The sequence below is a fragment of the Calypte anna genome, chromosome 10, assembly GCF_003957555.1.
Source record: "Calypte anna isolate BGI_N300 chromosome 10, bCalAnn1_v1.p, whole genome shotgun sequence".
In the NCBI taxonomy this organism is placed as follows: Eukaryota; Metazoa; Chordata; class Aves; order Apodiformes; family Trochilidae; genus Calypte; species Calypte anna.
This window is the reverse complement of record NC_044256.1, coordinates 9,539,488-9,551,239: the sequence shown is the minus strand read 5'-3', so window position 1 is coordinate 9,551,239 and position 11,752 is coordinate 9,539,488. Positions and strand designations below refer to the sequence as shown.

Here is an 11,752-nt window from a genome sequence, read left to right as displayed (position 1 = left end):
TCCCCTTCACCTGTCATGATGGAACACATGCTTTTAAGTACAAAGAGCAGCAGAACATCAAGGCAAGCCATTAGCAACTGCATTTCCTCCAGCCAGCCTCCAACCATATCAGGTTTCTGCCTTTATCTGTTGTCTGGAAAGTCTAAAGACTCCTCTCTAAAGTGTTGCATCTATTTTAGAAGCATAGGATCCCTGTGCCCCATATGAAACACTTATTTCCCTCAGACAGTGGTTAGCACTTCAGAAAACTGCAGATCATCTGTGCAAGGTCAAACTTCCTTGGAGTAAGGGGGGTGGTGGAATTTTTTCCCCATATGCTTTGCTTTTGGCATTGCCAAAGCACTTTCATGTCCTGATTTTCAGAGTCACTTGATCACTGGTGCAAGATGCACCATATGATCCCACCGTATGATAGGGCACTGGCGGGGAGCTGTGGCCCCACACTGGCCCGTGACACAGATGCTCTGGCATCACAGGGACAGTGGGGTGGCTCTGGGTCACTGTCTCTGCAGCACTCTGTGGGCGCAGGCTGAGCATGGGCTGTAACATTCAGTTCATCTCAGCATCTTGTGAAAGCTCTAATTTCTTTTGCATCTAACCTGGGCTCTTCTCTCAGCAGCACTGCCCTGCTGTGGGCACTGGAAGGGACTGAGCTCCAGCCTGGCTCACTTTCAGCCAGAGATGCTTGGTAAGCATTAGTGGAAGGAATCTGCAGTGCTCCCCAACATTTTGCACTTCACCCTTCACCTCAGCTGTGCCACAGCCTGAGGGCCAGGAAGGTGTTCTGGTATGGGGGTTGGTGCTGGCCTCCATGTGGTGCCTGCAGTTCGTGCCCTCCCCATGGGCTGAACAGCCTCCAGGGCTTGGAATAATTATTAAACACATTACTTTAGCCAACAGCTTTGCTCCTGGGAAATAGCCAGAGCTTCCCAGACTGCCTGCCTGCTGGAGTCACTTGTTCATCTGCACCATCATCCCATCACAGAGGCACAGGATGGGACAGAGGGAGCTGCTGGGACACAAAGAATAATCAGGATGAACTGAGGTATCATGGTGACACAGAAGCACTGGCCGCGGGGGGATGGCTTGTGCCCTGCACTCCTCAACCCTGTGGGACAGGGTGACCTCCAGATGAGTGCTGCTTGCCTGATGAGACAGGGAGTGGAGAGGCTGCCAGGAGCTTCACCAGCAGCTTCACCCATGTCTCTGCCCAGCAGGACCTGGGGGCCAGCCCCAGCTCCCTGGCATTCCCAGCCTCAGTGGAGCACATTTGCCTCTGGAAAGGCCTTGTCAGCCCTCAGCAAAAAGCCAGGTCATGGCCAGCAGCTAAGGCAGTGACTATCCTGGCTGCAGAGCTGACCAACTGCTTTCACAGGCCAAGGCGGCTGCAATTAAAAAGTAAAATTAAAAAATATTTCCCAAAGCAGCAAACTGAAGCATCTCTGAGCACTAGGACTGTGCCTGGCCAGAGCACTCGGCAGAGTGGACATGCTAGAGCCATGAAGCCACCCTGGTGTCACCCTGATCAGATGGGGAGGAGGTTTTTGTAAGCTGTGATAACAGCATTTTGCAAGCATGATGAAAATGTGTGGTAAACCCCAGGCGAAGTGGGGCAAGCTGTGCACGCAAACCATGCAGCCTCAGCTCCAGGGGAGTCAGGCTGTAGGCTTTAACTCCGCCATGCCTGGTCCTTGCACTCCTGCAGCACAAGGCAGGAGGGGACCTGCAGTGACAGTGGCCCTGGGCCCATGGGGTAAAACCCTGCAGACAGCCCAAACAGGGGCAATGTGCCTGGGAGGAGGCTGAGCACAGCAAGGCCAAGGGCATACTCACTATCTGGGGAAGAGCCTCCCTAGCAGCTGCCCAAATGCTTGAAGCAGGTGAGCAAAACAGTAAAAAAATTGATGTGCTTTGACTGAGTGTCCTTACTGCCTGGGAACTGGTTTGTATTAATAAAACCATTACAGCTGGGTAGTGAAGTGCTCTTCTGTTTACTTTGCTTAGAAGAACCCAACATTTATCTATCCTGCTTTTTTGGTGCCTAAAATACACATTGTACCTGGACTAATTGAGGGCATCTGCACTGGCACAGGGAGCAGCCATGTGCCCTGCCATCACTCCAGAGATCCTCTGAAATTAAAGATGCCAGTATTTTCAAAGAGAGAATAGGATGATGCCAGAGGCGAGTCACCATGACCCAGAGCCCGGGCACATGCTGATTACTTCAGTTCACCCCCTATAAATGCTTTACTTCTGCTAATCAAGAAAGGTTGACAGAAAACAGGGCTGGTTGCTTGTGTAACTTGCTGTGGTGCTGATCCAGGCTGGTTACACCATTACACCATTTACTTGGTATCTTATCATGACTGGGAACTGGAAGAAGGCAATAGTTAACCCAGCACGGAGTAGCTGTGGCCAAACCTGGACAACTCATAGGTCTGAAAATGAATTCTATATGGTGAACCAGCAGCAAGTAGACACTTTGTCAAAGAAGAATTTTCAGGCTGCTGTGGCCTGCTGCTCTCATGCAGATTTTCCTAGTTACTGAAACCTTCCTCCTCAAAATAGCTTCACTTATCCACTTATCCAGAGGAGCAAGGAGACAAGAAAGCTCAGTCCCTACCAAAGTAAGACATTGGCAGCTCTGGGTGTCCTTTCCTGCTCCTTGTGACAGATAAGGGTAACCAGAGCTGGCCAAGAACCTCGTGCTATTGCCCAGTCTCAAGCCTCAGAAGTAAATGCTCTTGGACTTCTTTTTGCTTTGGCTGTTATCTCCTTGAGAAGTCTCTAGGACACTTTGGAAGCTTCAGATAAGATTATAGCCAATTACAAAGGAAAGAAAGAGTTCATTTCATGGTATCTTTTGCACAATCTGAGGCAAACAAGGTTTAGCAGCCTCTCTGGGCTTGCGGGATTTAGGATTCCAGGAACTTGTCTTGATGCTGTAAACCCGAAGCACAGCCCAGCCCATTTTCCAGCATGGCAGGATCTTATCTGCCCCAACCCCTTGTTCCCACCAGCCAGACCCACACAGCAACCTATTTATTGCAATCTGCCTATGAAATGTAGGGATTATGTGGTTTCTTTACCTTTTATCCAACCAATGGAGCTGAGAGTGGCCCTCAGACTCCTTGCACCCCAGCAGGGTCAGTGCTAGGTGTATGTGCTGGGACTTTGTGTCCCAAGACAACTGGCACAACCCTACCCATCCCCTCTATGACCCTCTCTCTTTGTGAAACCCTGGTGCTCACCAGCAGATTGCTGAATGGGCCCAGTTCCCTGGGCTGGAGAAGAAATACCTCCTACTGGGAAGCTGCTATTCCCAGCATCCTTCTTTGCATTCCTGTTGTCCCAGCCCACGCTGCACACCTGGCGCCACCGAGGCTCTGCCAGACTGGAAGAAAAAAGAAGAGAGGGTAAAATTCCTGTGCCCACACAAGATCTTTTTATAGCCAAAGGGAAGAGGTGGGTTGTTGGTTTTTTTCATTCTCTCCCTGTTTTCCACTTAGGGAGTAAACAGGAAAGCCAACCTGGACTGGTACCTAATTTGGGAGCAGTCAGTGTCTATCCCCGTGACTCTTCCCACCCATTTCTGCCCTGCTGCCAACACCCCATATCCCCAGAGTGTCCCTTGGAGGGAGCTGACAGCCGTCAGCCACTCCTGAATGGGGACAAAGACCCCACTGGAATTGTCACCAATTACACCTGGAGCCAGTGTCAGCTCCATAGGGCCCAGCAGCATCTGTGCTAAGGGCAGGCAAACTGGAGGGCAAGGGTGTGAGCACCGTGCTGCACCACAGCCATGTGCAGGGTGGAGGTTTTCACCTTGGCTTGCCATGGGGAATGTTCTGCCCTTACCTTAGGGCAGTGGGGCTGCTGCTGTGGCAACCCCAGGGGTCTCAGGCAGTGCCACCAGCCCGGAGGGCCCAGGGAGAGAGAGAACACACCTTTGTCTTTAGCCATCCCCAACTGCAAGAGAGGGGAAAAAAAAATAAAATCAAGTAGCAGAGCTAACAATAAGCAGAACCCAAACTGCAGTGACTTTTCAGGCCCTAGGAGATGTAGCAGGTCTCATCTGTTCAGTGAGACAGCCAGTGCAAAAGCTGTAAACCCAGCAGTGAACCCAGGAGAAGGAGCTTTGGTGGCAGCACAATGACTTTAGTCATAGTCACAAGGCTAAAACAGCCAGGAGGGGGAAGTTTTCTCAAATACCAGATAGGAAAGTTGCATAATCACCTCTCAGAGCCTTCAAACAGAGACTGATTTTCCCCTCCAAAATGAGGATGACTTCCCCGTGAAGTTTCCAGCTGCATCCATGGCAGAGTGAGCCAAGAGGTTTGGGGTGGGCTGGGACAAGGGCTGTGGGTGGAGAGCACCCACCTGGTGATACTGGCTTAGGGAGTCCCATATGTTCGTGGGGTTGGAAAAGGATTTCAAAAGCCATCACTGACAAAGTTAATCACAGCAAACAGCTTTGAAGCTCCTTTACTAAGAGCTCACAAGCTGGTAACCCAAGGGCTGAAGCCAGGGATGCCTCCTGTAGGGACTCTGCCACAATGGCTCCTGATGTGAGCAAGGTGCTGTGCTGTCCCCTTGTGAAGGACTCTCTTCTTGGACCACCTGGAACAGCAGCAGGAAAGCTTCAGGAGGATTTGTCAATAATACTGCAGGAAGGGTTTAGGTTTGGTTACTCTTGATCTCCTGCCAAAACAGACAGCGAAGGGAGGCAGAACTCAGACGTGGCTGCTAAAGCTCACTGCGTACCAAGGGGTGTGTGCCAAGCACAAGGACATCCGTGAGAGCAGTGCTGATGCCTCCAGCAGCAGGGAACAGGCTGGGTGATGGAATGAAAAGGCGACCTCATTCAGAGCTGCTCTTTCCCAGGCACCGTTTGTGCATGAATCACTGGCCTTACCTTTAAATCATTAATCACTGCAAAATCAATAAAGGCCACATACGTTTTTCATGTATCAGCCATTAGTCTGACCTTGTGTCTATCTCTGCAGAGGGTACAAAATAAAAGCATTTTAGATCAAAGCAATCAGCACTAAATTTACCCTAGCAGTAGCAGCCAGTGGAGCCCGCTGATTTACAGCCGCTGAGCTCACTCTGAGGTTGTTTTGGTTCCCAAGAGCCCTGGGCAGTTACAAAGACCTCGTTGTCCCTTGAGGATGTGAGCAGGCAGGAGGGGGCTGCTCCAAAGGATGTTATTTGGGATCTGTTTATTTCCTTAAAAAGCAGAGACTGCTTGCTTGTCCAGAAGCAAGTGTCTATGCCACACTCAGGGATGAGTGGATGCACCTCCTTCCCCAGGCACTTACACACAGAGTGATGGCACCCAGAGCTGCATCTGATCATGTCCCCCTCCTGCAGCACCTGCCCCTCTGCCTGAGCCTTCCGTGTGCTGCTGCTGTGGAACAAACACCTTGCAGAGCAAAACCTGCTGGAGACACAGCACCACCACTGAGCGAGACCAGAAGGAGTGAAGTCATTCACCAGGGATGGGGCCCCTGCCAGCAGCCTTGCCCTCTGTGGCCCTTGGACCACAGGATAAATCTCCCTCCAGCTGATGGTCCAGTTAGGGGAATCAGACTGCCTACATTTTTTTCTGAATCCATTTATTTATTTTGGGACTGAGACACCAAGGGCACCAAGGCAGCGCTGCCAACCAATTACCATCACTATTGATCACTTCTGTACCCAGCTTTCTGGGTCAGGCCTGCTCTAATTTTGCTAGGGACAGCCAAAGACCTGGAAATCATAGCTCTCAGAGATGTCCCTGGGGCACAGAGACAGCTCATCCAGGTTCAGAAACTCTTTCCAAATGCCATGTATGAGCTGGAGGCAGGTACTCTGCTCTCCTGCATGGACCACTGATGACTGAACACCAGCTTCCCCCATTAGCCCATCATAATGCCTGGAAACCATTTCTGACTAATGCTGTTGCAGAGGCCACAGAGCCCTTTGCCTAAGGAAAGAGGATGGATTGCTTTTCAGAATAAAAAAAATTGTTTTTTGGATTAAGTGAGGCAATGGGAGGGTGGGTTAGGACACTGAACAGTAAAGCTCACACAGTTGAGACACACAGCTCAAACCTAAACAGTTTTGAAGCCTCTCAAAACCTGAAATCAGAAATAACTGCTTACTAGAGACAGCTCTTCATTATGGATTGCTTTAAAATCATTTGTTCATGCTCACCCAGCTTTGAACTTAGGGACCATACGAAGCCACAGCTCTCCTTAGCTTCTCTAACAAGCTCCATGGTCCTGGCAAAGATGCAGGGGCCAGCTGGACCCCACAGATTATCCACTCTCCTTACAAACCCATAATTCAGCCATCTTCCCTGAAACGTTGAAACCTGCCTTCCTACCACAGTCAGAATGCCCTTCACCTCATCGAAGGCACCCAACAGACACCATCCCTCTGTGCTCTCCCTGTTAGCTGGGGTGCCCTTTGGATGCACCCCTCCCTCCTGTCTCCTCCCTTCCCCACTTGACAGCAGCAGTAGGGCTTTTACTCGCAACACCTCTGCTCCCAGCCCTCTCTCAGCACAGAAATAGCTGTGGCCAGGCTGTGGCCAGGCTCACTGCTCTTGCAGCGTTTTCGTAACTAGAGCTGCTCTTGCTGCCTCCCCCCAGCATCCCTGACATCCACCCCTTGATGTTTCTCCTGGAGGTTACTTATTTCTAGGGGAGTTAATGTGGAGTTTTTCATCCTGTGTCAAGCTGGCACAGTCTGTCACACACATCTGCAGAACCTTTGACTCTTCCCCTTCCATTGTCCATCCTGAGGACAGGGATACAGGTCCAGCCACCAGGACCCTGCAAACCTGCAGCTCCTTCCCTGGACAGGCAGAGCCAGGAGAGGAGCAGGGTTTAGCCAAGGTGCAAGGATTTCAGGACTCCCTCCCAAGAGGCCATGAAGCTTCTGAATGCTCCCAAGGACATGGGGACAGCCAGCATAGCACACAGTGACAGCCCCAGGACGGAGTGCTCATCAGAGGCTTCTTAAAGCCACCAGCCTCCTGAAACGTTAAGAGGCCTTTTAGTTTCAAAGGAAACCACAAGTGTCTTTCTGCTTCAACCTCTCTTCTCACTCACTGGGCTGTACCTGCAGACACAGTCCTTGCTTTCCCATGTTCCCCAATTCCCTCCCCAAACCTGAGTGTGCACAGCCTGAGCTCTGCCCTTGAGTGGGGTTGTGCAGTGGGTCGGTGGCATGGGGCACCTCATGGCAATGGGATTTTGGAGTATGGCCACAGCCAGCTGCATTTCCCAGCTCTGATCAGATGGACAGACAGATGCACACGCTGCTGATCTCCATCTGCTGTTCCCAGAATGACCCCACTGTACAGGTAAGTCAGGGTTGCTGCCTGTATGCAAACTTTGGGGAGCAACCACCTTATTCACATTTTGTAGTTAGTGGCACACACCTCTGCGATGCGGAAAACAAGCAAACCTGCCCCATTGCTTTGCCTTGGTCTCTCTTCAGTAAGAACTCCTCTTACAGCAAAGCCCTCAGCAGCTTGAACACTCAATTCCAATCAGGCCCATGATGGGTTTCTGAGGTTTTTTTGTGCTTATCAAGCATTGTCTCAGAGAAGTAAACACATACAAGCTGCACTACCAAAGTTCCCCAAATATTATGGGGGGGATTTTATTCAAAGGTGATTCTGGTTTAATCTTGCAGCTGGGCTTACTATAAACCTTTGATTTAGAGCATATATCAGACAACTCCACACCTAGCTAATGACACCGGCATATTGTAATAAAGAAAAGTTACTTCGACATTTATAAACAAACATCCAAGTTTAAAATGGATGGATGGCAGGAGGCCAATTCTGGGAAGCCACTGTGGGAGGACAAGCTCCTTCCACCCTGTGCCAGTCAACCTGGGACCAACAGTTCTGCCCTCCTCTGCCTGCACACGGATGTGCTGGTGCTGGAAGGGAGGATGCCCGGGTGGCTGAACATTCTGGTACCATTGCTGTGTCCAGCCCATGCTCTGCATCACAGCTGCAGCAGGCACATCTGCAGCCCATCACACCACAGCCAGCCCCTTGCCCTGTCCCAGCAGTGAGCACAGTGCCTAGAACAGTGCTCACCAAAAGAGACAAAGGGGTGGTTGTTTTGTTTTTTCCCTTACACTGCACTTTACTCTTTTTTCCCTGCCTTTTAAAATTCCAGATGAGGAAAATAAATATTGGAAGGTTATCCTTTGTATCTCATGATCAGATCACAAGTTAGCATGTGACTTGGGAGGGAAAAACAAGTCTTTCCAGCAGATGTCAACGCTGAAGCGAGCTCCGCCAACTGCTGTACCTTGATGTCTGCTGCCAAAGTCAATTCTTGGTGCATCCTTGAGGTAAAGAACCTCATGATTCAACAGGATCTTATTCTAATTAAAGAAAACTCAGATGACTTTTATTTTGGCTTTGCCTGTTTAGCAACTCTGAATGTAATGTGTATGTAGGGATAAATAGCAGCCCTCAGCCACTGTTTTGTAAACAGGCTCCAGCACAGGAAAGGCAAGGACAGGTTTGGAGCCACCCTGAAAGTTGTGTGCCTGGGGGCTTCAGTAAAAACCTCCCACTGAGCAAAGAGGCCTATAAAACAGGAGCCTAGGTAGCCACCCTACTAGCCAAGAGCCTGCAAAATGGCCTATAATGCACTCCGAAGGGCAGGGTGAGCTAGGGAGGGCGTGGGGTGGGTGAGAGAGCATCTCTTCACAAGGGAGGTTCTCAGCATTAAATAAGTTTGCTGCCTTGCCTCTGAAGGCACATCAGGGTTTGTCCATTTTCAGAGGGCTGGTGCCTGGGTGTGCCCCAGCACACGTGGGTGCCAGGAGCCCCTTTCCCAACACCATGGCCATGGGCGGCTGGACCAGCCGTGGTACGGAGTCTCTCCCTGTCACATGGTGGGTCAGCAGTTCATGGGAAGTTGCAGGCTGAAAGCTTAAAAAAAAAAAAAAAAACAAATTACTTCAGCCAGCTCCTTCCCCACAGGAAATAAAAATTGGAGCTGAGCTTTAGCAATTTGGGTTTGATCAGACTTATCTTGCCTGAGGCCCAGGGTGGGTTTGTCCTGCCTTGCTCCCGACTGAGCTCCCAACCACAAAACCCATCAGGGAGAAGACTCAGAGAAGGACAGGAGGGACAGAGATGGGCAGGTGGGGACCGAAGGGGGTTGCTGGAGCTCTCTTGGAGCCCCACATCTGGACAACTCTGCACAGAGAAGAAAGTCTCTCCCAGAGCTCCCCATCCCTGTGAGGCCAATGGGAAGAGCCAGCACAGCAAACTTTCCCACCACCGCCATCCTCGTGCCCCAGCTCAGCCAGCAAAGATACTCCTGGCACACGGTAGTATAAGGAGCCTTTTGCCGTTCCTTTGCCCGGGCACCATGGACAATTGGGTAGCTATTTTTAAACTGGCTCTTTCTTCCCCCCCATGCACACAGAAGTGCAGGCAGCACGGACGTCGTCTCTCATTGTGATGGGAAAGGTTATCGGGTACAAAACAAAAGTGAAATCATCTGCTGGCATGCCTGGGACCAAAATAGCTGCTTGCTCTCCAGTGCTGACGTTACAGTCGGGGTAGGAAAGCTCTGGATACAGGCAGTCCAACTCCAGTATTCACATACCCACCCTGCAGCAAGCCAACACATTCTTGCCATGAAAGATCAAAGATAACTCAGGTCCTAAAGTTGCCATCAGTCCCAAGCAATCACAGAGCCTCACACAAGCATCAGTCCAGTGACAGCCCAGCAGAAAGGCTCAGCTGCCCCATGCTAATGTTCAGGGCTAGAGACCTCCCAGGGACAGGAGGGGAGCACAGAGAGCTCTGGCAGATATTCCTAATGGGGGTCTGGGAGCTGCTGGTCTCTGAACCCCTCACCCTGGGGGCTGCAGTGTCCTGCCTGGCTCCCCAGCAGCAGGGCTGGGGCTGTGCAGGGACACGGCCAACCACAAAGGCAAGGCTTGGCTGTCAGCTTGCTAAAAGCATCTTTGGTATTGGACTTATCTAGGGGGTGCTGTGAGGGGGAATTGTTATTGTTATTGTTTTTTTTTTTTTCTTTTACACAAATAGATTAAAGCCAAGAAACAGCATCACCACAAAGCCAGGCATGTCAATCAGGCCTGTCCTGACAGAGCCCCTTCAGCATTTCTTAACTGAAATTTGCCACAAAACTCTAGTGTGCTGAAAGCAGAACTTGGCACCTGCCCACAGGCCCATGAGCTCAGGAGAGCTCCAGCATAGAACAGCCCAACATGACTCCAAGCCAGCAGCATGTGGCCTTAAAACTGAGATGTTGCTCCTTCCCTGTCCCCCTGCCTTTTCCTGCTGAGCAGCCTCCTGGGATGCCCTCGGCACTTCCTCACCTTATGTGCTGGGCATCTGGGATGAAGAGGTAAAACTCCTGTCTCATTGCCTCAGTATCTCCTTGAGAGATATTTCCTGGGGGTGAGGGGTGAGCTGTGGCAGTGCTCAGGCTGCAAACCAAGGAACAGGAAAACTAGGGGTAAATTTTACTTCCCTCCCCCCAAAAGACCCTGTAAAACATTTACCAAAATTGTCCAAGGAATTTTCAAAATAAGCCGAGCACTCTGCTGCCTGCCAAACCCAGATTCTTTTCAGAGAAGATTTAAGACTCATCTTCATTTGCATTGCAGTAATGAACTAATACTGTGAGTGCCTCCAGCTGCCAGCAGCTGGCCTGGACTGAATTGCACCAGGAGCTTTTCCTGGGAGGTGGGGAGCAGAGCAGCCCAGCTCAGCCCAGGCAGCAGGAGTGTCCCACGGGCCCTGCAGGTACAAACTCGAGGAGTTGGGGAAGCAGAAGCCAGCCCTTTCAGCCCATACAGACTGCAGAGGGACAGCAGAGCTGCCAGCCCAGCCCCAGCACAGCTTTCCTGGCTTTGTTGACGGGTACAGCTTTATCGCTGTTAAAACACTGTTTGTTGCTGTGACTTTTTCCCCCCTTCTTAAATGTCAACTTGAAAAGAAAAATTTGGGAAAGGTCACTTACCAGAGAGACTGGAACAACTCCAGTCACTTGGATAAACACATGTAGGGTCAGCTGCTGCGAGAGGGGATTTTAAACCATTTATTTACCTGGTTGAACAAGTGTGTTCCTGAAGGAGAATGAGAGGCTTCATGTACCTTGCAGAAGGCAATCTATCTCCTTAGCACCCACCCATCCACTGTTAGGATCCATTAAGCCTCTGGGACACTCTCCCCTCAGGTGGGGAAGATGCTCCACTCAGGATGCCCAACTCTAACAGGGCACAAGCACCTGATAAAGCCCCAGGCTTACCTTGAGGGAAAGGGGACACCACTGGACTGACATTATGGAGAGCTGCTAACCTGCACCCTCCCCTCCCCACCAGCTGCTGCACCTCTGCACAGCATGGGGCTCATCACACTTGCTTCTTCAAGCCAGTTGAGTCCCAGCTGGGCAGCTTAAATGGGGAGGAAGCACAGAGCTTTTCCCACAAAGTGTCCCCAGGCACTGTGGCCAGTCTAGCATCAGAGCAGTGGGCACTGCCAGCAGCTCTACCTGCTCCCTCTGCCCCAGTGTCCTTCCTATCTCAGTGCCAGCAGGGCATGGCTGGAGTCCTGTGCGGCTCCTTCATAAGAATTCCCAGCCACCCAAAGTGCAAGAGGCAAGAGACAAGAGGCAGCTGCCACAGAGAGGTCAGCAGGCACATGGATAAGGAGCAGCCCCTACAGACATGGCCTCACAATGCCCTTCAG

At 51.0% G+C, this 11,752-nt stretch overlaps 1 long non-coding RNA gene across 1 annotated transcript; it reads left to right on the top strand.

Moving 5' to 3' along the window:
- The first annotated feature begins 602 nt into the window (after nt 1-602).
- LOC115598887 lies at nt 603-6,082 on the top strand. Its single transcript, XR_003987996.1, has 4 exons — nt 603-688; nt 894-1,045; nt 3,356-3,465; nt 5,314-6,082. It is a non-coding gene; the product is annotated as an uncharacterized LOC115598887 (long non-coding RNA).
- Nucleotides 6,083-11,752: the final 5,670 nt, after the last annotated feature.